The sequence below is a fragment of the Vigna unguiculata genome, chromosome 1, assembly GCF_037176805.1.
Source record: "Vigna unguiculata cultivar grain cowpea cultivar isolate G323 ecotype 2 chromosome 1, ASM3717680v1, whole genome shotgun sequence".
NCBI lineage: Eukaryota > Viridiplantae > Streptophyta > Magnoliopsida > Fabales > Fabaceae > Vigna > Vigna unguiculata.
In genome coordinates this window covers 6,539,365-6,564,391 of record NC_140792.1, presented here as the reverse complement: position 1 = coordinate 6,564,391, position 25,027 = coordinate 6,539,365, and the positions used below count along the sequence as shown (strand labels likewise).

Here is a 25,027-nt window from a genome sequence, read left to right as displayed (position 1 = left end):
GTAGATAGGAAGCTTTGTTCCAAAAACCCAGACAAGTGAGTGATCATGAGTAGCAAGAAGAAGTCCAAAAACATTAAAATTTGGAAGACACAACAACGGCCTGGCGACATAAGGCCAGAGCTAGACGACACCATTCTTCCAGGGACTCAGTGCCTGGCGGGCCACAACAAGCGCCAGGCGCCAGCTAGGCTTCCAATTGCTCACCGTCTGGCGGCACCTGGACACCGTCGAGCGGTACACACACGTTTTCAGCACTATTTTGATAGCTCGCGTCTGGCAGTGAGAGACTTTTGCCAAGCGCCAGTTTCGCTGATGTGGCAAGTTGACCCTTTTTCTTCTGATCTCGAGAGGGAAAACTCATCTTAGACGTTTTGAAGCTCAAGCAACACGTTTTGGAGCGCTTGAGGTTTGCTAGGGCTAGTGGGAACTATCCCTTCTTCCTCTTTGTATCTCTTCCCTCTTCCACTTCCATTTTGTAAGCTTGGGCTCTCCATGACAATGGAGAGCTAAACCCATTTTGTTGGAGTTAGATGTAGCCACTGAATTCTCATGTATTTGTGGATGATTTGAATTTATACATGCTTCTTCCATTAATTGCTAGTATCCTTGTTTATTTACTTAAAGCTTGCTTTGTTTTAACCATTCATTGCATGATATTTGGGTCATTAGGTATTGGAAAATTAGTCACTAATTACACAATTATTTAGTTTAAATTAGTCACTAATTACACAATTATTTAGTATACATGAGTCTCTTGGGAAACGATATCCTGGTCTTACCGGTTACTACTTGCGCAACTTGGTACACTTGCCAAAGTCTTAACAGATAGTTTAGAATAACACCCTGAACTAGGATATTCATAAGCCAAACTTGGGACTATCTGATACCTGCTCGACATTGCTAAGGTTAGGTAGTGAGTATATATCTCTTTTATGGGCCTATAAATGACTAATATTCTTGAGAAAGAAATAATTATGATTATACCAATGTTTTTATGAGAAATACTCAACTACCTAATCACTTTCCAGAATAACTTTTGATGTTCATAGTGGATCATCAAAAGTTGAATGTGGATCCATATGTATGATAAGATGAAATTGAGTCTTGTGGTTGTAAGTCAAATTTTGGGGTCCTAGTGTATGTATGTTGAGTTTATTAAGATTAATATTTAAGGCTTATAAAGACCCCACTCCTTTCACATTTTTTCTTTCATATGTACCTGTTGTAAGAGTAGAAAAGGAACCTATTTGGTGAGAGATATTCGGGAAATTTGGAGATCTTCTGAAGTCATGGATAATTTCTATTAATATCTTTAAGAAATATTAAAAATATAGATAATCTTCTATTCTGATGTAGAACTTTTAATATTATACAAAATACATATTTTTGTAATTTTTCATGAACAATTACAGAGATATAAACTATTTTATATATATATATATATATATATATATATATATATATATATATATATGAAGTTATGTTATTGTTTGTGTTTTCTTAAGGAAAATCTTATTGTACAAAAGAAAAAATTATTCTGTCTTTTATCAAATAATAATTATTTACATAATAGTCAAGGCATCACACTTGCGCATCCTTATGCACACGTAGGTCCATCACAAAAGATGACTACCGCTTGTAGGGTGTGCATGAAAGCAAAAAGATGTCCTAACAAGCCATTATAATTTGTGAGATTTTTTATATGTAAGATGTTGAGTTTTATAGGTTATTTCTTTTTATATTCTCTACTCTACTTTGAGTTGATTATATGTTTCGATATGTTAAAATTAAGATTCCAAAACTAATAATTTTAATGTTATTTTAGATATCAAACGTGACTATAAAATTACTTATACTTGCAACCAAATCTTTTATATACTTTAAAGAAAAAGTGAACCTTAGCTATTATTAAAATGAGCCCGTGTTGGATTTTAACAAATACACTTCATAAACCAAATATAACATTTCCTCTTTATTCTCTATGTTTCTATAGGACCGGTCAAACACTCTAAACTTCTTAATCACTTGTTCTTCCACTCACTCACTTCCATCTCCAATTTGTCTATTATCAACTGTATTTTGTTCGCCATAAACTGCTTGGGTGATACATGCAAAAGGTACTCTAATGCTTAAGTTAATAGATTTTCGAGTCGAAGGGTAATAAATTTAGTGATCAATGTAAAAAACTACCTTACATGGACCTCATATTTATACAGTTGTAATGAGTTTTTACTCACCACCGACCTAGTTTGTAATGAGTTTTTACTCACTATCGACCTAAATATGGTTCAATCATGTCCTAATATGATCAATACTGATCGGTGATGCTTGATGTCGTAGATCGTCATAACCGATCTGTCTCTGAGTTGACTTGTTACTTCTAGGTGTTTGATCGTTCTATACACTCTTAAATATAATTTTTTTTATATACCTTGAATTATTTTTATTTTGAATCATTATGTCTTACGCGATATTTTTAACACGTATTTATTTATTTCATTTAGAATGGTAGACTTAAAAGATTTTTAAAAACTTCGTAATACAAAACAAAATTTAAATGATGGAGATGTTACTAATATATCTTATCTCGAAGAATCGTAAAAGCTAACTCAAGTATTGTAGATACGTACAAGTAAAAGGTACTATCACAAATTAATTAATTGATATTTCGATTGCAAGATTAGCTTTTCTACGTATTTAGTTTTTAAATAACTTTGACATTTTAATTTTTATTATTTCTAATATAATAATTATCTAATTAAAAAACTTTTTTTTTTCAAAACCAACACGTTATTTTATAAATGTTTAAAAATTCTTTCTATGAAATCTCAAAATGAAATAAAAGACACTTACTCAAACAAGTAAATAATTACTTTAAAGTAAAAAAACATTTTTTATAATTGTAACTATCATTATATTCAAGATATTTTTTTTAAATTACTTATGAATAAATCACTTTCTTTTTAAAAGACTTATTTTTCAAGTTAAACAAGCTTATTCTTTATCAAATATACTTAACATAAATTTTTCTCATAAAATAAATATAAACAAATATAAACCCGAAATGTATAACAACTTAGAATTTTATGTTTCTAGTATTAAGCGAAATGTTACCTATACTTATGAGGTTAGGTCAACTCTAAATTACTAGTACTGATAGGTAACATTGGAAAAGAAACACTATGTTTGGGAATCAAGGACACGAAAATTTTGTATTTATCTATATACATGGCTTATCGAGATTGGGACTGACAAGAATGGTTGAGACAATAAATATCCATCTCGTTCATATTTTGGATACCCATAGAACCATCGAAGAATATTGAGGTGACTAATTCCAGGAAATTAAGTAGCGTAGAGGACAAAGAAATTGTTGAAAATTCTTGTTTTTTTTATGAAGTACCTTACATACTTAATGTTAAGAAATAATTTTTGACAGAAAGGTTGGCTAGAGATTTATTGTAAAAACACTAGCTCTGTTCAGTTGAGAATGAGAATACTAGAATATTTTTTGATTTTATGGATTTTTCACATTGCACACATAAGGGGGGAGACGTATGAGATGAAAATTTCATTTATAGTTCTGGAGCGGAGATTCTTTGAATCGAATGATGACCGTAACAAATGTCAGCTCAATATGAAGGTTTATGGTCTAATTGTTAGGAATCAGACTCATTCCTATAGACCCAAAAGTTGAGAAGCTTATTTGATGTCTCATTGAATTTAGTGGAGAAAGTGCTAAAAAGTAAGAGAGAGGCAGAAAAGGGAGAGTCATATTCACTTAGAGAACACCAACACATTCAAAGAAAGGAAGAAGAAAAATATTTGTTCATTTTTTTCACTAAGTTATCACGCCACTATAAAATTGATATTGCAGATTCATTCACCACTGTGCTTAAAATTTGACAATAGGTTCAAGACATCTCGTTCTTCATTCTGATAGTTCAGATCATTGATACAAGGTCTGAGTTAGGAGAAAGTCAGTTTACACTATAATTGTGTATTTAGTTTTTTTTTTTATCTTTCTTGTTTTTTATTTACAAGCTTTGTTGCTTTGCTGTTTGACTGAGTGTTAGCACTATTTTGTGTAGGTGATTAAGACTCATTTGTATTATTTGTTAATCATAATAAAACTATTTCTTTAGTATGGATAACTCTTGGTTTTTATCCTTTTTTTTTTGGGGGGGGGTTCACAGTAAAATCTTGGTGTTTTTGTTTGTGATTTTGATGATTGATTATTGTTGTTCATTAGTAGTTGCTCCTCATAAATTTTTGCAAGTAGGGACATTATATCAAGTGCATTCTCTGGTATTTTGGTTATGTTGTTGTTTTCCCCATCACTAATGACTTTACACTATAGCTTTATTCATCAAATTATTGTTTGGCTGATTATTAACACTATATAGTATAGTTGATTAAGACTTTTTTGTTGATCATAATAGATTTATTTTTTAGTATGGACAAATCATGATTTTTATTTTTGTTTGAGGGAGTTTTTACAAGTCTCTCTTTGTCATTTTGTTCATTAGTAATATTCTTTCAAGTTTAAAAAAATTATATCAGTTATTTTAGTTGTGTTTTTTTTTTCAGAACTAATGACTTTACACTATAACTTTATTCATCAAATTAAGAACCGTATAAAAATTGTTCTAATCCAACTTACTCGATTTTCATGTTTTAACCGGCCTAAATGTGTCAAATCTCAAGCATTTTCACAATAATAGCTTTTATTCCTAATTTTTAATATAAGCAAAATTGTTTAATCAGTCTAAACGATAAACAAAATTAATGTAATGTCACCTTATTTAAACAAAAAGAAATCTCTGAAATAGTATTCATTTGATTAGAATTTTAAGGCATTTTTTAATACAAAATTTTATTTAATATTTTTTCAATTTGTTTAAAATGATATAGCTACAATTAAATGTTAATTACGGCAACGTGTAATTATATGCAAGGTTGCCCAAAAGCATTACCTTACATCAAAACATTAAAAACACGAGGCAAGCACTTTTATACGTTCTACAAAAAATAAATAAGTTGATAAAAATAAACACTAATCACAGTACACAAACAAACCTACATGCATCCAAATTTTGGGTTTTTTCAAAAAAATTAAAATTAAAAATTTATCTACCAGGGTCAGATCTGGTCAACGACCTTAACCTAACGAAAAACTTGACCTTTTTATCCCAATTATTATTACCCCCGTGTTGTTCCTTCCTCTTCTTTCCGCTCAAAGCATCCCAATTCTCCGGCGACCCCATCAGCAGCACGCTCTCCGGCGACCTCACTCCAACCGTAGTTTCCTCGTTCTCCGCCTGGTCAGCGACGGCGGCAGCGGCCAGCATCCGTCCCTGCATGGCCGCCAGCACTTCCCTCATCGCCACGTCAGCATCCCCTCTATTCCGCAGCAAAATCTCTCCCACGTGTGCGGGCGTGAGAGACCCACCCGAGCGAATGCAACCCTCAACGGCCTCGAACAGCACGTGCGAGTCTACACCAAGATAGTTCCGCGCGAGCTCGCGGAACGCGTGAACCCCACACGTGTTGAGGCTGACGTGGACGTCCATGCGGCCACATCGCACGAGCGCGGGGTCCACACTATCCCTATGGTTGGTCGTAAACACCACAATCCTCTCGTCACCGCAGCAAGACCATAACCCGTCGGTGAAATTCAAAAGCCCCGAAAGCGTCACGCGCCCACTCTCCTCGCAGCGCGTGAACGACGCCGTTTGAGACTTCTTTCTCTTCGACAATTTCGCTGCCTGCGTTTTCTTCGTTGTTCTGTCTGCCGTTAAGTCAACGGAACAGTCAATGTCCTCGATAACGATAATAGAACGGTTTGTCGTTTGGATTAGTAACGACCGTAACTCGGAGTTATCAGAGACTTTGGTTAGTTCCAAGTCGTAAACGTCGTAACAGAGAAAATTTGCCATAGCGGCTATTAAACTCGATTTACCCGACCCGGGTGGGCCGTGGAGTAAATACCCACGTTTCCAGGCCCGGCCCACCCGGTTGTAAAACTCTTTGCCGTCAGCGAAAGCCGTTAAGTCGTTTTTTATTTGTCTCTTCAGTTCGGGCTCGAGGGCGAGGGTTTCGAAGGTGGAGGGGTGACGGAAGGGGACGGAGACCCAACCCGATTCGAAGGAACCCGACCCGGTGGTATTGTTGGTGAAGAGTCTGCGCTCTCGCGAGACGCGCTCGAACTCCTCGGCGCGTGCGGTTACGTGGGCGAGGTAGGGAGAGAGGAGCGCGTGGCGGTGGCGCTTCGGGAGGCGCAGTGTGAAGCTGCGCTTCTCCTCAAGTGAGTCCTGCGCGGTCTCAACGTGATGCGTCCAAGTGACGCGGTGGCCGCCGAAGGCGTCGTGGACGGTGTGGTTCGGGGCGACAGCGAAGGAGATGCGGTTCGAGGACGGCGAGCGGGAGAGAGTTAGTCGGCGGCACGCGGCGCCGGGGGCGTGGTTGGCGGCATTGAGGTAGAGGTGCACGTGGCGGTAGAGGTCGTTGAGGTCGACGCCGCAGTAGCCGTTGAACTCTGGAATCTCGAAATAGGAATACGGAGAAAGCAGATCTTGCAGAGATTCGTATAAGGAATGGAGCAACGAGAGAAGCTGAGATGGGAGAACGTTTTGGAGCACGGTGAGTAACCCTAACAGAGACCACATTTGTGATAATATCTCCATGTTTGTGTGATTTAGTGTTTGCTTGATTGAGAATTGAGAATTGAGAATTGGTGGAAAATGGAAACTGGAAAATGGAATTGAATGATTTGGGTTTAGGGTTCTTATACGGTGCGTAAAAGCAGGAACATGGTTCTGATAAAAAGAAGCATTGGGTTGGGCATATGGTAGAGTAGGTAAAAGTTAAAGATAAAGATGGTGATGAAGCCGACAGCTTTGCTTTTTGCTTTTTGCTTTGTTCGTTTGAAGAACTGTGAATGTGATAATTGAGTTTTTGGAGGGTTTATGGCCATAGCCTTGCCCATACACATACATTCCCATGCGTACAGAATCCAGCAGATGCCGATTTTTGCTTACCAAAGGTCCCGTCTTTCGTTTTGTTGCTTGTTTTCTGCTTTGGAATCGAATCGATTGAACGGTTTGGTTCCTCTTGTGGGCTCAAACACCAAAATCACACAAAAATGCCATGGTTTGTCAATTGCCAAAGTTTCAGTTAACCTTTCAATAGTTATGGACCAAAAGAAAAACTTTCAATTGTTATTTTTTTTCCCTTTTGGTGTATTTGCTTCTACTTGTTCTATGCAGTGAGCATGGATTTATGTCGTGGTTTTCGTCGCAGTTGTGTCGAAATTAAAGAAAATTGCATGCAGATATATATGGTTGTCAGTTTCAAATTTTGTTCTCTAAACAGTTATGGAATTTTGTTTTCTCTTGCTACTTCTTCCATTGAAGTTATGTACCGCAATTACTTTATTTTACTTTTTGTAAAATCAAAAGCTGTCATATTAAGAATTAATAGTATAGTATGAAACATATCAATGATCTATCCATCAACTTTTGAAAAAAAATATATATAAAAACTGTCTTACATGCTCCATTCATGAATAATGATATATGGGCACTAATTTGTTCTGCTATCACTCACTCCAGTTATATCATATCTACGTATGTCATTAAAAGTTAGTCTAGTTTTGGTACGGATTATACTCATATTTCCCAAAGATGTGGGCTTATCTTTCCGTGTCGATGCAAGGATTTTGTTAGTAAATAATTATCTTAAAGATTGCTTTGAGTCTTTAGATCTCTCTTCACTCTAGTAAATCTTTGGGACGTAAGTCACATAACTTTTGGTTCACCAAAAGAAGATAGTATCTTCTCTCTTTTCTCTCTCAATGTGAAATAGCATGGATTGTCTGTACATCTTTAATTTACATTAATGTGAAATAGCATGGAGCGTGTATGCATCTTTGATGTATAAATAATGTGAAATAGCAAGATATGTTTCTTTTACATCTTTAATGTATAAATACTAAATGCCAAAAGAATAGACTAATTAATAAGTTGCTGCTTCAGATAATATATTTCTGATTTTACTAAATAAAGTATGAATTTGATATTTAAATATGAAAAAAACTCGTGTTTTGGGTTAGAATTGCCTGTTTGGCCCTAGAAAAAATGTCAGATTTAACAGTAGTCATTGGAACAATTTACATTATTAGGCTATAACTATTATTCTCCTAAACAAGATCTGAATTTAGTAAATGAAAAGAAATAATGAAGAGTTAAACCTTATAAATGTTCCCAACTTGAATTATCTCTTATATTTACAGGTTCAAAGTTGCATTGAACTTTGGTATATTCGTTAAAATTCAATCAATTTTTACAAACATCTTAGTCTTTAAGTTGCACCTGATTCCCATAATTCTACTATGCACACGCGCCAGCTAGCTTTAGTAAAGGTCTTCAAGAGATAATCCTCAAGCAGCAATGAATCACGGCGGCGTGCGCATGCAGACACTCGAGGTTTGTTAGGGAATAGTATGGAGTACATCTCGTTGAGTTGAAGCTGCTTTTGTTTCTTTCTTGACAAATCGCACTTTATCTTTTCCCCTATAGTTCTAGTAATTTGTGCCTTCAGAGGTCAGAGAATGTTCTGATGAATTATTATAACTCATCAATCACTCATGATGAGTGACATGTTGGAGATGATTATAAGGGGATGATGACTATAGGCTAGTGATGATTGTCATGTTTTATTGCACCGTATCTGTTCAAATTGGTAGGAGGAACCCACTGGATAAATTTATATTCACTATATCTTTTTGCATGGACCCATTGGATCATATTTTATTCATAATAGCCTCTTCAGGTTTTTCTTATTTTTCACCTTTGTACTTATATGCTGTATATAGAACATTACAGGCGATGACGTTGTTAGATTTCAATCCACAGTTGCACAAATTTTAAAGTATGTAATTAGATCGTTACTGAAAATGTCGATTTGTAACTTAGTTTGCTTATTTGGTTGGGCAAATCTATGTATATGCTTTGAACTTTTCATTACATTATTTTAGGCTTTTACTTGTTGAGGTGGTGACGGGGTCTATGAGATTGATATGTATAGATCTTTAAAGTAATGAAGATGGTGGTATTCTTTCTTGTGCATTACATTTCTTTTATATCTTTTACATGCTTATATGCTTTTGAAACAAAGTTTCATTTATGCTTCTTTACAGAAATTTGTCTAAATCTCCTTTACTAAAGCAACGCTATTCGCACCATCAGATTATGATCCTGCGGTGTTTGGCTGTTGTTCTTATCTAATCTTTGTTGCCCCTTCAATGGTTTTAGGTATCTGGTTATAAAATGGTTGAAATTTTGAGAAAGGAAACATGGAAAGAGAAAATAAAAGGAGGAGGAAAAGAAAAAGAGGCATGTGTATGGCATTAAAAGCCACGAATATGGAGATGGGCAAAAATTTCAGTGTAGGTCAGCCTTGAGAGAAAGCCCTGCTTAAATGGGGGTATCAAGAATAAAGTCACAAAGAGGTTCTCCCTGGAATGTCAATGATCAAATGCATCATATTCCATCAATGCACGAGAGGCATAGCAATATCAATTCATCAAGATAATGTTCATACTGCTAAGTACAGCAGTGTTATATATCACTATTGTTCTTGCCAAAAATTCAAATCAATTTCTGGATGAATTTCTATATCGGTGTAAAAATGAATAGATAAATCAACTTGTAAATCTCACTTTTTTATAGAAATGAAGTTAAGAAGTATTGTTTAAAAGTTAAAGACACCAGTTAACTTTTACTTATGTGAGAAGTTCAGAAACTTTTACTTAATTTTTTTTCTGAAGTATTCATAAAAAAATTATCTAAATATCCATGCCATGGAACTCTCTACAAGAATTAAAGAAGGTCTTTCACTTATGTAGCATTCTTAGTTTCTTATATTAACCGTCTATTAGTTTGGATCAGCCTTGAGGCAAAAACCTGCCTATATTGGGATATCAGAATAAAGTGGAAAGTGGATTCTACAGGGAATGTCAAATAATGAAGTGGATCATATTCCATTTATGTGACACTTTTTTTACATGAAGGATTCTTCAAGAAAATGGTTCAGAACTGTATAGACATCGGTAGTGTTGTTTTGCCATTAATTATGGAAGATTGAACTTCACCTATTTAGTTGGAGGTTTGGATTGATAACCGATTAACCATCTAATTTTACGCTATTTTCTATCATTAATCCAAATCTAGAAAGACTTTGATTCTTTATTTATCAGCGATAACAAATATGAATTGAAAAAGGGACAACATGATTATTTCAACCCTTATACAAATAAGAAAATAAAATAAAATAAAGATACCATTATATACAAAAGCATAGCCAAACAAGCTTTTGTAAAACAAAACACTCAAGAAAGGATAAAGGCTCACGTCTAATAAAATTTTGACAACTGCGAAAGCAACCAAAATGAAAATTCCAACAGAATAACAAAGATCTTTTATATTAAAGCTTCCACATAATCGACCTTCGAGGTTAAAACCTTAAGAACATGATTGTTGACATTTGCGTGAAACCTTGGTAGTAACATCATAGTCATGAGCATATTCTTTCCAAAGGTAGCATAACATTCTTCTTTCCATTTTCACTGAAGAACTTGCATTAGAAAACTTGAAAACACTACGAAAAGGTATGGGTATCAAAACGGGCTAGTCTGGCCCGTTTTGGCCCATCCCCACCTTTGGCTCGCCAAAAACAGGCCGGGTCAGGCTAGCCCGTCACAGCAAAACGAGTTGAATATTGTAACCTGTCTCGCCGTAGGGCAGGCTGGCGGACCGGCAGGCTGGCCTACCACTATTTTTTTTTTAACTTTTTTAATTTTTTTTATTTTTTTTTATTTTTTTTATTTTTCCTTTAACTTTTTTTAAACTATTGTTTATAAATTTTTTAATATAATATAAAAAATTTTATTTATTTTAATAATTTTTAATTTAAAATTAATTAAAAAAGTAAAAAAAAAACGGGTTTGCGGGCCAGGGTGAGTTGGCTCGCCTTTGGCCCACCAATTGGGTGGGTTAGGCGGCCGGGCCATGGCTGGTGGTTGGAAACTCCAACCCGGCCTGCCCTTTGCAATGTTACTTGCCCGCTTTGACATCTCTAGAAAAATGTGTTGTTTTGTATGAACCCTTATGTGTTAAACAAATCACGAAACTCAAAGCATCATTCACCATGTTCATGTTCTACTTATTTAAAGGAGGAGTAGACATTCAAAGAATGAGTAAGCTTGTGATTTTGGACATAAAACACCAATCAGAATAAGAGAAAATAGTTGTTGAATACTTATTTGTGATCCATACCCAAACTCTAGTTTCTGCTAATATAAAAACTTCCTCATCGTTTGCTTTTGCATTCCTAAAGACTTTGATATTTGTAGGCATAATAATAGGTTGTTACATATGTTTGGTGCGACTAAGAAAAATAAATATATACTAACCAAGTCTTGATTAGTTGATAATTAAATTTGTTTTGGTGAAAATTATTTAAACAAATATATACTTTGCCTTAATCGAATGTGGTTATAGATAATATTTAATTCTTTTAAATTATGTATGAAAAAGGAGATGAATATGTACATATCTATTATTGTCTTCATATCTATCTTAATACTATATGTCTAGTTTAAACTATTAAAATATTTATAGTTTATTAAATAACCTGAATAGCTTATATATATATATATATATATATATATATATAATATTGTGTTTTAGTTTTTTAATCATATTTTTTGCTGTGTTTATCGCACATTTTTTCTCCTCCCTCTCAAGTGTTTGACTTGTATTATTATATCTATAAAGTTGTCTCAAATCTCCAAAATAGTTTTTCTTTTATTACAATCTTGTTTATGTTCAAATGGTATATTATCAAATAGTTTGGCTGATGAGTCATTATTTTTTCATATTCTATTGTCTTTTTTGTGCCTTATTGATGGTGATTTAGTGCTTAATTGTCTTTTGTTAGTACACTTTTATCAATTGGGCTTCATTGGGCCATTATTTCAAATTTTGAGTAATTTGGCATTAAGTTGTCTAATTTTTGTTTCTAATTATTTTTAGGTATTTTGTGAAGAAATTTTGGAGCTTGGAAACTAATCTTAAGATGAAGAGATAGTTGCCACATCATTGCCACCCTTGTCCATGTCATTTCCACATCATTTAAATGATTGGATCCATAATGGCATTTTTGTAATTCTTTTGACTAGAATGTCATTTTTGTAAATATATGGATCTAAGGTGAGAGGAGCACGAAATTTAGGTCTCATTTTTCATGAGTAACTACCTTCTTCTTTCTCACACTCCATTTTCACGTTTTTTTTAGCTTTAGATGGTGACCCATGGAGGTGCCTTCTTCATTTTCACGTTTTATCACTCTTTATTAACGTTTTTATGCATTATTGACAATACTCATTGTTGCGTTTGCGTTTTCTGCACATTTGGTAGGTTGGACATTTCATTTTTTGGTTTGTAGTGACTTGGAATAGCACCCATGTGTAGGGTTTTCGTTTTTTATGCTACAACAATCTTTTTCGTTCCATTGAAGATTTAGAAATCTTGTTTGCACTTCAATTTATGTTTCAATATGACCCAACTTAGGGTTTGATATTCTGTTTTGGTTATTTATGTTTTTGAATCTTCTCCCATTAGACACCACCATGGTCCCTGCCTTTCATCCCGTAATGTACTAAACTGTGACTTCTCAAATACAAAGACTCTGACATTGGTTTTATTTCAACTTATTGAAACCAGACTTAATATTCTTTCTCAACTGACATACTCTTGGACATATTCAAAGACCATAAAATGTAATGACTCTCAAGTTATGTCATTTTTTACCAATAATATATATACACATACACAAAGAATATAAAATAACAATAAAACATATAGATAACTTTCTTTTGTCCAAGCTCACTAAATAAAATAATATTTTCTTTTACTTTATTTTTATATTTTTCAAATTATAAAATAATGATAAAACAAAACAAGAATCAAAGCAAGAACTTTAAATAATTAGCTATATACGGATTAGAATGTTATAAAATAAAATAAGATATAAATTAATATAAATATTCGTGCAAAATTAGAGATAAATGAAATGAAATGAATGAATAGATAGTACGTAATATGAGATAATTAAATAAAATAGATAAACAGGACATGTGTGTAACTGAAGATAAATTAAATAAAATAAATAAAGGGTTAAGTATGTTTTTAGTCCCTGAACTTTGACCCAAAATTGGAATTCGTCCCTGTCTGAAACTTCAATAGATTTTGGTCCCTAAACTTTAAAAATGAATGACTATAGTCCTTTTAACTCAATTACGTTAACTTTTTTTGAAGTGTCGAACATATTTCTCAGTAGATATTGAACCAAGAATGTGTCAAATAGTGTAAAAAACTCCAATAATAATATGAAAAGTGTTCGACACCTCAAAAAAATTTAACATAATTGGGTTAAAAAGACTATATTCATTCATTTTTAAAGTTTAGGGACCAAAATGTATCGAAGTTTCAGACAAGGACGAATTCCAATTTTGAGTCAAAGTTTGAGGACTAAAAACATACTTAACCCATAAATAAATAAGACCAGTGTATAACTGGAGATAAAATTAAATGAAATAAATAAACGAGACTAGTGCGTAACTGGAGAGAAATAAATAAATAGGACTAGTACTTAACTCGAGAGAAGTTACATAATATAAATATAAATAAATAAAGAGGATAATAAATAAAAATAAGTTAAATGGAAGTAAATAAAATAATATATAATTCAAAATAAATAAAAAAATAATAATATAACACATATGAGTTTATCAAGATTAACATAAAAATGGCTTAACCTCACTCCCCCTTATCTTATTGATTGAAGGGGCACACTAGCAATACTTCTAGAAGGTTAAAATTTTTCTAATCTCTTACTCCAACTTCTCCCTTTCTCTCTTTCTTTCTTTTTTACCTCACGTAACTCTCCCTTTCTCTTCACTCTTTCACATTCCTATCATATGAAACCTATTTATAAACCAAAATTTTGTAAAGTAATCATCGCATTAAATGTAATACATGTGCATTATGTCTCATCTTTCCTTCATCATCCATTTACACGTCATGCATGTGCCAAGTAATGAATGCATGTATTAAATGTAATGTAATCATGTATTAAGATAAGATTCCTTTAATTAATGAAGAGTTATATCTTTTTCCCTATCTTTTCTTTATTTATTTATTTATATCATTTATTTTCATTATTACTTAGTTATAATATTTTTTTAAAGCTACTTGATTTACTATTCAATATAAACCTGGTAAGGATAATGTTGCTGCTGATTTGTTGTCTAGAATTTTTTCTATGGCTTGGTATGCCCCTACAGGATTATGGCTTCAAGAGGTTAAGGATCTCCTTGCTCAAGATACTATTTTATATGAATTATATGATCAATGTGTTAATGGAAAACTTTCAGATTCTAATTATTCTACAAAACAGGGATTGTTGTTTTGAAAAAAAAACATACTAGTAGTCCCTTCATCTGACCAATTAAAACACAAAATTTGTTATGAATTTCATGTCAATAAGATTGGAGGCCATGCAGGTATTACTAAAACAATTGCTAGGATAACTTCTTAGTTTTATTGGCCAAATATGTCGACTGACATTCGTAGGTTTGTTGTGGCTGCACCATCTGTCAACAAGAAAAATCAGATCATGCTCTGCCTTAGGGTTTGTTGCATCCTTTACATATTTCGAATCAGGTCTAGGATGATATTACTTTAGATTTTATTACACATTTACCTTTATCACATGGTTATTCTATAGTCATGGTCGTAGTAGATAGACTTTTTAAATTTGGACACTTCGTCTCTTTGAACACTGGTTTTACTAGTAAAATTGTGGCTGAGGCATTCACTAACAATGTTAGTAAAATTCATGGTTTTCCAAAAACTATTGTTTCTGATAGAGACTGTGTGTTTATTAGTTCCTCAACACCTTTTTCGGTCTTATGGAACTATCTTAAAATTTAGTTCTTCGTATCATTCCCAAACGAATGGTCAAACAGAAAACCTCAATAAAACATTAGAAATGTATCTCAGATGTTATGTGTTTGATAAAATTTAGTCCAATCCATGGCCCACGTGCATCTCTATCCCAAAGCCCATCAAGAGGCCCAATAACAAGGGGCATGCTCAAAAAGATCCAATTAGGCTTCATCCAAGATGGCCCAAACCCACATGGGCTTCTCACACTCTTCACATGGGCCAAAGAAGATGTGAAAATTTGTAAAGGTGTATCAAAGACTAGTAGAATAACAATAAGATTGGCCCATTGTTTAGGTCTTGTTTTCTAGAATAATAAGTCAAACAATATGTAGTTGAATTGATAAAATTGGGCTTGACTAAGCCCAGGAGGAGATTTGGCCATGAGCTACCAAAGGTCCAAGGTGGTCTAAGTGGAAGTCAACATTCCTTCCTACACCTCATGGATCCAATGCATCCAAGGGCTAGGAATGCTTCTTCCTTTTCCAAGACATCTTCCAACGGCCATGAGCCTTGCTCCTTCTCCAAGACATCTTCCACGACCAAGATTGAATGCCTTTCTCATCCAAGGGCTAAGAGTGCTTATGTGTATTTTCTTTCATATACAAGCCTAAATTTTAGGCTATTGTAATCACTCTTGAATTTTAAGCAATAGATGCCTAGTGTTGAGAGTACTCCACTCCTATTTCCTTTTGAGAGTCACTAGAGCTAGAGGATTGAATCATCTCCTTTAGCCACCTTCCTCTATCTTATCTAAGATACAATTTATTACACACCTTTCACTCAAATTCTGAGAACAACCTTCATCCTTCACCTTGCTTCCGCCAACCCTCACCCTTCCATGGAGCTCTCTTCTTCACCTTCATCCAAGGGGTTCCACCATAATGGTAACTAGAGCCACTCAAGCCATTGTTCATTATTTGTGTTGGTTTGAGTAAGGTTTCCTTCCATATCTTGTGTTTTTCTTTTCATTTTCGTATTGTTCATCTTTTTTTTTGTTTCTTCATGTTTTCTTCCTTTTCCACTGATTATCATTGAGGCTACATGAATCTTGTTGATTCAAATTGTAGTACTCCTTGCTTCAATGGTGAATATGTGTTTTTAGGTTCCATTTTTTTTTGTTCCAGCACTTGTTCTTTGATTTCTTGCTGTTTTTTATCATTTTAATCGGTGCATTTTTTAATTTTTAATTCATCGTCTTGTGTTTTGTCTTAAAATATGTTTATGCATTTTGTTTCATCTTCATTTTCGTTCTTATTGTTAAATTTCGCACTTGCTTGATGAGAACCATGTCCTACATAACACATTTGAGCTATGAACTTCAAGTGATGTTTGTGGACGTGTAAGGCAAAGGTCTCACTATTTTTCTTCCATTTCACCAATTGGATTATGCTTTAGAATGTCCTAGATGTTCATCTTGATCTATGCTTGATTTTAGATCATAATCAAGCTCCAACTCGAATTGATTTGTCCATTGAACATCTTCCACTTTTAATCTGCTTTTGCTTCAGTTTTCAATTTTTTTTCCACTGCACACCTTCCGTTTGAGAAGTGTCACGAGTGACTCAGTGCACCAAATTTTAATCTGATTGTTGCTTCGAAAAGCTAAGTTATAGACGAAAATTCTCCAACAAGAATCATTCAATTATGTTGAGAATTTAATTCTATACAAATGTTTGAAGTAGAAGCAACTTTTTGCGTTTTTCAGTGCAAATCTGTTGTTGTTTTCACTTATGTTCTGACACATACTTTTCTTGTTTGATTTAACTGGAATGATTCATAGCACTGAATCACCTTCTGATTTTTGCCTAATTTTCTCAACATCTGGATGAAAAATTAGCAAAAAGAGTCATTCAAGTATGTCCAATACAAAAAATATGATACATCTTCAAAGTTGAGGCATCTGTCAGCGTTTTTTGGTGCTGTGTTTTCGGGAAAATCACTGTTTAGTGCGCTTTTGGTGTGTTTTGCTTTAGAATTAAGTGCTCTTGCTCTATACATTTGCTTGTTTATGTGTGTATTCCATATGGTCATCAGTTGCTTTCAATTGGAGTGGATTAGTTCCCTCAAATTAGCACCAATGCAATGAATACCATAAGCATTTTATGAGCACTGCAGTTTCTGTTTTCAATTTTTAATCCATTCTAGAACCATTCTAGGATTCCTTTTGATGTGCTTTCCTTTCTTTCAAGCCTTAATTTCTTGATTTTCCTTTTTGGCTATTCAATTCAGTGTTGTTTCATGAATTCCACTTTGGTTTAACATTTCTAATTGGCCTTTCTTGCTTTATTTGTTGTTTCCTTCCAATTACAATGCTCTTGGTTTCTGTGGTTTGATTTGGTGATGCAATGCTTTATTCTTATTGATAGATAGTGGTAGCATCTTAGGTGGTGGATATGATTCAATGCTTTAGCTTAATGCTTTCAATTGGCAATTACCTTCCGTCCCACACCTAGTCTGATTTGAGCTACAATTTTTTGTTGAGAGTGTTGAGTGCTAACCATTTAAATTTGGCAAAGTTTTCTTTGTTTTTGTTTATTGTTTTGTGCAGTTTCTTATTGTTGTTTGGCTATTTGGTGCTGCAATTTTCTTATCCACAAAGTGCTCAAGGGTGTTCAAATTGGTGTGTACACATAAACCATCAACTAAGGCTTTCTTTACTAGTGGTCAAAGGAGCTCATTGAACCATCATTTTGAAGACTTTTGATTGGCCATTGTGGCTTTTAATTGTTGTATCTTAATAATTTCCATCTTTCTCTACAATTTGGTGACTTGGTATATTTGGAGCTTCCTTAGTGCCTAATTTTTTACCCAAAGGTCACTAATATTATAGTGCTCTTGGGTTGCTCCTAAAAGTGCTAAATTTTGTGTTCCAAATTTGGTTGCTTATTACTTGCAATTCTTGGCCTACTTAGGTGTCTTGGAGAACCACAAGGTGTTCAATCTCATCTCCTAAGTAAAACCTTTGCATACTACATAGTGATTCACTTTAGTTGTAAGTGTGTTGAAAGTTCTGAGTACTTTCTCACCTTACATTAGGCTGCATAGATTATATTCATGTTTTCTTGCAATACGTTTTAGAGGCTTAAGTTGTGAGACCAAAGTCTCTCATATTTTTTCCATTTAGGGGTCCGCATTTAGTGTGCTAGTTTTTCCTTTTTGAGTCGTGTTTTTGTGTTTTGTGCTTCGTGCCACAAGTGATTCTATTTACTTAGCACTTAGACAATTGTGTGCTCTTTGAAACCTTTTACAAGTGTATCTTGGCAAGGATTGACCTTGGTACTTAAGAAGTCTTAAAGACTCACCTCGCCTGACCTGGAGGTCCACTTGTGATTGATTTCATCTTCCACACTTTGTTCAAGTTTCTATGTTCTTTCAATCACCATGAGCACTACTTTCTTTAGAAATTTCCCTCAATTTTTTTGAGAAACTTGTTTTTCAAAATTGTTTCCAAGATGACTGTGTTATTCTTCTTTGCATGATAATTTTTGGGATCAAAATAGTTTGCATTCTAAATATAGTGAGCATTACTTGCATCATAGGGCTATGCATGACATTCTTCAGTTTGGTAGCAAAGTAGATCCAATGTCATACTTAGCTTGGGAGAAAAGGATTGAAAAATTGCATCCATTCCTAATTAGGGGTAGTAAATATTGTATAGTTGATTTGTGCACTTCTAGGTTTATAACACATGCATCTGAGTGGTGGCATTCAAGACAGAATCTGGTTCACATTGGTAGAAAATATGCCATTCGAAATTGGGAGGATTTGAGGGCTTGCATTAGGCGACAATTTGTTCCAACTAATTTTGAGAGAACTCAAGCACTCAAACGTGAGTTGAAAGAACTCGTGGAGAGAGGTCTGAATTTCATTGACAATGAGCCACAGTTCCTTCGTCGTGCAGCTAAGTATAAAAAGCGACGTGACATACTCTTGTGGGAGAAAAGAGAAAGAGCATTCCAAAAACAAAAAGAGCAAGAGGAAGAGGAAAGAGAAAATTTTGAGAAAGAAATGAGGGACAAAGAAGAACAAAAGGTAGAGAAGTTGAGAAAAGAGAATGAGGAAAAAGAAAGAAAAGAGTATGAAGAAAAAGAGAGAGTAAGACAAGAGGAAGAATTAAAAAGAAAAGAGGAAGAGTTAAAAAGAAAAGAGGAAGAGATTAAAAGGAAAGAAGCAAAGGAACTATTGTCTAGGGCAGTAAAGATACAACATCCTTGCCTAAACCTTAAGATCAAGATTCCAAAGGGAGTGATTCCATCTTTACACTCTACCTTCTCTTCCATTAATTATTTTGTCTTGGTTCTTTCTAAAAATGTTTTTCCACCTTCATTCATTATTTCAAACTCCTCAAAAGATTTTTCAAAACCAAACTTTGACTTAGACTTACCTTTTAGGTTTCAATTAAGTCAAAGTGAAAATCACAATTTTTGTGAAATGGGCCGAATCTCACATTTTTTCAAACTTAAAAGCCCATCTGCACACATTTTCTATCAATATCTATTGCATGGTCTTTATGATTTTATTGAAATTATGTTTGATGACTGTTGCAGATATGATTTTGATCCTGGTGGAACATAGCTTTAGTTTCTGTGAGCTTTAAACAATCTTCTTGATCTGAGGTCATATCCTCTTCAAGTGGGAGGGGATGATGTTATCCCAACAAGGTTTATAGCTTGGGCCAACGCCTAGGCCTAAATCATGCTCAAGGTCCAATCCATGCCCCGCATGCATCTCAATGCCAAAGCCCACCAAGAGGCCCAATAACAAGGGGCATGCTCAAAAAAATCCAATTGCGCTTCATCCAAGATGGCCCAAACCCACATGGGCTTCTCACACTCTTCACATGGGCCAAAGAAGATATGAAGATTTGAAGAGGTGTATCAAAGAGTAGTAGAATAACAATAAGATTGGCCCATTATTTAGGTCTTTTTTCTAGAATAATAAGTCAAACAATGTGTAGTTGAATTGATAAAATTGGGCTTGACTAAGCCCAAAAGGAGATTTGGCCATGAGCTACCAAAGGTCCAAGGTGGTCTAAGTGGAAGTCAACATTCCTTCGTACACCTCATAGATCCAATGCATCCAAGGGCTAGGAATGCTTCTTCCTTTTCCAAGGCATCATCCAACTGGAAAAGGCTAAGATGCATCCCATGATTAATGTTTCACTCCTAAAAAGTTCCATGGCCAAAACAATTAACATTACCTGCCTTTGCCCTTGACTACTTCCATCCAGGGACCTCACTTACAACTTGTGAAAGTCCTAGCCATGCGTACAGTTCTGCACGTAGCAAACATAATCCATCAGTTGTTAATCCAATGACAAGATACTCAAGTTGAAGATGCTACTTGGAAATATGCACAATAAATTAAGGACTCTTATCCCCACTTCAACCTTGAGGACAAGGTTGGTTCTCATGGGGAGGGAAATATAGAAACTCCAAATTGCACACAAATTTCTTCTTTTGGTGGAATTTGGTATTGATTCATCTTTAATCAGCCTAAGACCATTGAATTGAAAGCATAGACCTGTACCAAAGTCAAAAAATTCAAGTAATGATATTTATTTAAAACTACTTAAACTAGACTAAGCTAACTAGAAATTAGTCTAAGCTACACTAAACTAACCTAAAATGTAAAAATACTATAGTAATCCCCAAAGACACATCTTATACATGACAGGGGAGCCACAACGTCCCCAAAGTTTTCTTTTGTGATCTTATATATATATATATATTATTTATATTAATTTTAGAAAAAAGTTCTCTTAAAACATGTAAAAGCACTTGTAGTCTCTCTCTCTTTTTTTTCTTTCTTTTGTTTCTCTCTCTCCTACCTCGATCTCTTTTTCATCTCTCCCTTTCTATCTCAATTTTCATTCTCAATATTTCATCCTTTTCAAAATTAAATTTCATCACGGTAAAATTAAGAAGTTAAAAAACAATTTAGACCGATCAATTTTTTTTTTGGAGTAAGCTCACTTTTTACTTATTTTTGAAGCAACCTATTTTTCTATTGCATGTGATAAATTTGTTTAGTGCACTGAACAATGATAATTTTGTTTTTATAAATATGAGAGGTGATAGTCATGTTTTTATAGATTCTATTATCATGTGTGTTTGTTTTGAGTACATGAAATGAAGACTTTTTTTTGAATTAGAAAAAATAATTTATATATAAAATATCTAATTTAGTATCTTGAATTTTTTTTATCCAAATTTCACCACGGATAATCCTAATAATGCAGAATTATAAAACTATCAAAACAAAAAATAACAACTAAGATTAACGATCTACTTAATATGATTCTAAAACTAAAATGCTGAAATTAATAAATGTTATAAGCTATATAAGACTACAATAATATACTCTAAGCTATGAATCACTGCTCAATCTATTTTCTAAACTAGATTACTAAGCTATTAAACTAAATTCCTATTTAATTCTAACTTCTAAAAGTGAATCAAACTAAGAAACTAATATCTAATATAAAATTCTACAATCCTAGACTAACTCTAGAATTAATTCTATGACTAACACTAAAATTTCCTAACTAATCTAAATATATAAAACTAAACTAAATATAACCTAAAAACTAATAATTAACAACTTTTATCTACCCGGAGTAAAGCAATTGGTTAAAAAATATTTCACCAAATTGGGATTCATCGGTGACCTTTTAGTGATAAAATTACATTAATTTTTTTAAAATCGAGACGCAATTGAGATTAAAAAAATATTTGAGGATTAACTTGATATTTCTAGACAAAAAAAAAAAATTAAACTTTAAAAAATAACATAATTTTTTGAACAAAAATAATTAAACTTTAAAAAATAACAAAATCAAATAGGGATGTAGGGATTCCAAAATCTGGGGTGCAGTTAATAATTAACGAGAGATGTGCGTAGTGTATGCGGAGGTGTAACGAGTAAATAAAGAACAAGGAGAAAACACATAAAAGGTGTTGGGGTTAGCACACATGGAGATTCATAAATGAAAATGACCAACATAAAAATAAAAAGGGGTGGAGAATGCAAACCAATAGATCATAAGTGAGGGTTGCAGAAGGTCTTTGATGTATGCTACCATCTTTGTTCCATGTAATAACAATGCCTAAAAAGAAATGTAAGCAACCCAGGTCTTTGAGGGCAAAGGTGTTTTGCAAGAGCTAGATAAGATCAACCTAGTTCTAACTCTACAAAAATATTTAAAACAGAGACTACATGAAACTATGCATATATGTGATTCTAACTTCGAATTTCCTCATGGATCAAAGATGTTATGAATGAATGGAATGAATAAATGGATGTATTAGAATATGTTTTCATCTTTGGAATGAAATGAATTGATGCAAAAATATTAAAACTGGAATTGTTTGTTAAAAGTCCTTCATGAAAACTTGACACGTGACATGACGTTAGCTCAACACATGACAAATTTTTTAATTTTCAAAGAAATTAAAATAATAAAATAAAAATTTTAAAAAAAATTTAAAAAATCTAAGAATTAAAACGTGGTACCCCTTTAACGTTGTTACTGTACCACTAACATGGAAAGAAAAATGATTCCTAAACTAAATCTAACCTAAAACCTAAGAATTAACAACTTTAATCTACCCAAAGTAAAGTAATTAGTTCAAAAATATTTTACAAAATTGGGACTCATCAGTGACAAAATTGCATTAATTTTTCAAAAATCAGAACCAAATTAAAACTGAAAAAAAGAATTGAAGACCAATTTAACATTTTTTTGGACAAAAACAGACAAAAAAAATTAAACTTCAAAAAATAACATACTTTTTTGAAAAACAAAATTCAATATTTCAAGTAAGTCGATAAGCTAAGCAATAATAAATTTGTCTAAACTAATTCAAAATATAAAAAGAAAAACATAATATAGTATATTTATAACAAAAATAAGAGTAGATCTCAAATTGAATCTCGAGTCACCAATTATCCGATCCTTATAAGAGTGAATCGGTTTAGGTTTATTGAGATTTGACTCAATTATAATTCTAGTTGTGTTTGATTGAATCGAGTTAAATCACATAGTAACTCAAATTATGAAAACTTAAATTGTATCTAAGATAAGAAAAAAAAAGGATATCACAAATTCAAGACAAATCTAATCACATCTAACCATGATTACATAGTAGATAAAAATCAAAAGATTTCTTTTTTTTTTTTTTTAATTCATTCCATCAACATCTATGTCGAATTTAGAAATGATTGGTGTGAAGTTGTGGTGAGAGTGGTTGCAAGGTAGTGGGATGAAAGATGCAACTTAATGAGAGCACAGTGCAATGGTAGACTGTTTTAGTGGCTAGTGAGTGAAGTGGTTGGATTGGTTTTGTTTTCTTAGGAATCGGTTGGGTTGATTGCATGTCTTTTTGTTCGATGTTGATGTCTCATCTTTGATGTAACCATTGTTTAATTACCACTCAAATAATTTAAAACATCATCTTAATGTGCATATATTTCTTTTATTATCATAAATATCCCCTTTTCTCATTTTCAATAAAAAAAATATGCATAATTGTTGTGGCATGAAACGATATGTATCGGGGAAGACTTGAAATCTGATAATGAGTATTTATCTTAATCTTAGTTTATTAATACTTTATATGTGTTTGTTTTAAAATATATATTGTTTATGATAATAATTTACACTTAACACTGCTTTGTTGTTTTTATTTTAGTATATTGAGATAATATTTTTATAATCTATCATTAGATATTGTCTATTTTAGAATCTTAACTTATTTTACGATTTTTTTCATAACAAATGTTTTGAAAAATTAAAACTATGTATTTAAATTATTTTTTATTTTTTATTTTTTAAACTATTGAAGTATCAGAGTAATTATGATTTGAAGAGAATGAAAATAGATAAAGATGAGTTTGTTATATGGCAAGATGTGCATAATTGATTATTCATACTCATATTATTAATAAAATTTTATTATTTGATATAACTAATTTCTAATCATAATAATTTAAACGATCCATTTAAATTTAAATTGTAAAATTTAATTTTTCGTTGCATCAATTTTACATTAATTTTAAGATTGTAGCATAAAATTGTCTAAAAACGTGATTACGTTGTGCTGGTGAAAGCACTCCAATTTTTATTGACATAAATTTTTGTCACTCATTGTCAATTTTTTTGTATCTTGTAAATTTTTGTTATAGCCATTATAAATTAAATAAGTAAATAAATTATTTTAATTTAGAAAAGTTAAGAAGTGTTTTATATTAACTCTTCTCAATTTTTACATAATAGGAATGTCATTATTAATTAATTGAATTGAAGTAAAAATAAACATGTAATAATAATTATAAAAATAATTGATATTTTCTTGAATTTTAAAATTAAGATAAATAAAAATCATCTACAACTAAGGGATAAGAATTTGTTTCACATTTTACTCTTTCTGTTATCTTTCTTATACAAATACAATAACTTTTGATTTATGAATAAATTATGGTGACTGTAATAAGAAGGTTAGGAAATTTAAGTGCAACTTTTAACATATCACTTAACTAAATAAGTTTATATATAAGTTCAGTTGCAATTTTTAAGTTGATATATTGAATTAGTTAATTTTATTATTTTAACGTTAATATGTTTGAATTGAATTTGGAATTTTAAGAATTTAATTTCGTAAAAAGATAACATTTTATAATTGTTTGTAAATTAATTTGTATTTCATAAGAACATATTAATCACTGTAATAGAATGGGAGCTGCAGATTGATTAAACGATGTCTGAAGATTATACAACTCTTTAATAATGCTATTATTAAATTCTCTTCTATATTTTGTTAAAGTTGATATGTCAATCTAAACAAGAAAATATAATTTATTTAATTTTCTATTACCTTAATAAAATTTATTATAACCAGCGTAAACAGTGCTACGTATTTTTTTAAATATTTATAAATTATTTAAATTTTAAAAAT

The 25,027-nt window shown here is 32.6% G+C and overlaps 1 pseudogene across 1 annotated transcript; it reads right to left on the bottom strand.

Annotated features, from left to right (window-relative positions):
* Positions 1-4,925: 4,925 nt before the first annotated feature.
* On the bottom strand, positions 4,926-7,267 carry LOC114184159 (AAA-ATPase At4g25835 pseudogene; annotated as a pseudogene). The gene has a single exon (XR_014992916.1). The product of XR_014992916.1 is annotated as an AAA-ATPase At4g25835 pseudogene (transcript).
* Between the last annotated feature and the right edge of the window lie 17,760 nt (positions 7,268-25,027).